Genomic DNA, 3134 nt, shown 5'->3' on the forward strand with positions numbered 1-3134 from the left:
CAGTGGGTAAGTCTTCAATCTCGATTTTATGATTATTTCTATGATTAGAATAAAAGCCCATGCTTTGAATGTTGAATTAAAGAGGTCAATTGAGGGATTTGGAACCTAATTTGAGAATTAGGGATTTTGATGTTTGAGCATGAATTCGTAGTTATTAATGGATGATTTTTGGTATATGATTTATATAAAGCATGAGGTACGTGATTCTAGGCTCAATTTACCATTTTGCCCTTTTGGGTTCGGAATCCTAATTTTAGGGCTTAATTTGGGGTTTTTGATTTATGTACCAATATGGGTATTGGTGGGTTTGTATTCTAACGTATAACCCCTATTTGACTAGACTTTGATCATTTGGAGACCATTCGGGATGGCAACAGGCTTCGTGATTCGAGATTCGGCATTCCAGGCAAGTTGAGATCTTGCACTCTTTCTTGAACATGTGGTTGGCTAAAATAAACCTAATAAAAGGGTCATGGGTCAATTATGGAGGTTTTGATTCTTGTGAGGTGACGAGCACTAGATGTCGGTTTTCGTGTTATGGGTATTTACACAATTTCAATTGTATAGTTAGTCTGGATGCCTTATTTTGGGCACTAGCTACGATCTTTTGCATCTGTGATTCGGGTCTGATGCCCGTACTTTATGTCTCTTATTATTATTGCCTGTCTTGTCTATTTGTATGCATATCACTCATATATCCTCGTTTAAATGAAAAGGAAGTAAAAAAGTGAAGCCTTTATGATGTTGAGAAATTAAAGATGGATTTCATGCTTATATACTTGTTCTTGACTTGATGTATGCCATATTCATACTTTATATATATTAATGCATACTATTTGAGAATATGATTATGAGTCCAAAGGGATCTAGTTCCGGACGAGTGATCATGCTTTAGCGCGTTCCGTTGACAAATGGGTCTGGTCGGCTAAGTGACAGGATATTGAGATATGATATGTGGAGACTGTGATCCGAGGATTTTCTGGAGCGGTGGTAAATAGGCCTCATGATCCCCCCATGGGTCACGATTCGTTGACATTCAAAGGTGTTTATATCGAGAAGTGGAATAAAGTCCTTGCATTGCATTTACATCACATTCATCTATAGTTTATGTTATTGTTGTGAATATTGGTATTTGACTTGGCTTATCTTGAATTGAATTTGCTATGTGAGCATAATTGTTAAAGTATGATTATCTTGTATTTTGGACTAATGGCAGACAGTGTGGTTGTGGTATCGTAAACCAACTCTCGTCTCTATTCTAGACTGGGTCGGTCAACGATCCTGTTGAGTACCAGTTGTTTATTGTACTCACACTACACTTGCTGCACCTTTTTGTGTGCAGACTCGGTTCCTAGCACTAGTGGAGCACGTGACTACCAGGCTACCTGCTAGAGCCCTTTTCCGAGAGATCAGGGTGAGCACCATGGTCTGAATGGCTTCGGACTCTTTCCTATCATTTACTTTCTGTCTTTCTTAATTTCGGACAGTTTTATTTATGTATTTAAGACTACTTTTACTCTTTAGAAGTCCTTGTATGTGGTGACATCAGATTTTTGGGTAAAGTGTAATAATTTCTAAATATTTTATATAAGATTGACAAAGACTTGAAATTGACTTGTATGATTTATTTCCGCTTTTAGTGTTCTGCTTAATAAGGCAATGTTAATGGCTTGTGTTGTCTTACTAGCACGGTGAGGCTAGTGCCATCACGACTTGGGATTTTGCGTCGTGACAAATTGGTATCAGAGCCCCAGGTTAATCGATCTCACCAATACAAGGACACCTGTCTATTAGAGTCTCGCGGATGGGTACTAAGAGCTCCGTACTTATTCTCGGGAGCCTAAAGGACATTTAGTAAAACTCTTGTCTTTTATTCCTTATCGTGCGTATTACTTCTAATGTGTTCTAAGACTTCTTTGTTTCATTGTTCTAAGACTTTTTTGTTTCATTCTCTCATAGTTGGTGAGAACACGGTCAGCCGCAACAGGTGGTCAGGGTCCAGCACCAGCTCCTGTATGTGCTCCCCGAGCTGTTAAGGGAGGTAGGGGATGAGGTAGAGGCCGAGGCCAGGCTAGAGCCCTTGTTGCTAGGGCGCCCGCAGTCACTCATGATCCTGTTCATGAGGCTTCTCCCGAGATAGAAGGTGATCAGGTCGAGGGTGAAGAGCCCGTGGAGGTACCGGGTCAGGCTTCCTCAGGTCACATGCCTACAGATTTTCCTCAGGATGCCATGGCTCGCCTTCTGAGTTACTTTTACTAGATGTCTCAGGCAGGTATGATCCCGACTCCTTCTGAGGGATCCTAAACTCAGGTAGGAGCATAGATTCCCGAGCAGGTAGCTGCAGGTTTCAGGACTCCAAAAGCGTGGCCAGCTGCCGCTGTGGCTCCTCATGCTCTTTGAGTCTCAGCTCCAGGTGTTGTTACTCCGGGTATAGCTTTTCCTGGTATTGTTGCACGCCCAGCGGTTCAGCCTAGTATGATTGTTGATGAGTAGAAGAGGTGGGACAAGTTTGACAAGATGAAGCCACCTACTTATGATGGACATCCTAATGCAGATACTTATGAGTTATTAGTTAGTTACCATGAGTGGTTGGAAAACCTTTGACTAGTGAAGTCCAATGGTGTGGAGTTTGTAGTGTTGAATATGGTTGGTCCTGCCAAGCAGTGATGGAGAGTGTTCATGGAGACGAGGCCTGTTGGACCGCCTCCTCTTACCTGGGAGGAGTTTTTGAGAGTCTTCTTAGAGAAGTCGGTCCCATTCAGTTTGCGTGAGAAGAGGCGTGAGAGGTTTGACCATCTTGAGCAGGGTACTATGAGTGTCACAAAGTATGAGATGGAGTTTCATGCCTTATCCCGTCATGCTTTGACTATTCTACCTGATGAGGCGAAGAGGATCCACAAGTTTATTTAAGGCTTATCTTATTATCTCAAGGTTGCTGCTACTTTTGCTGCCTCTTCAGGCAAGAGCTTTCAGGGTGTTGTTGATGCTGCGCGGGGATATAGAGGCTATTAGACACCACGAGTTTGGGGATAGGTCTGGGAAGAAGCCCCGATCCATAGGAAGGTTTAGAGGTTCCTTTTGTGGAGGCCATGATCATCATAGTAGAGGCCATCGTCCTCAGCTCAGTCGGCTAG

This window comes from Lycium ferocissimum, chromosome 12, assembly GCF_029784015.1.
Source record: "Lycium ferocissimum isolate CSIRO_LF1 chromosome 12, AGI_CSIRO_Lferr_CH_V1, whole genome shotgun sequence".
Lineage (NCBI taxonomy): Eukaryota > Viridiplantae > Streptophyta > Magnoliopsida > Solanales > Solanaceae > Lycium > Lycium ferocissimum.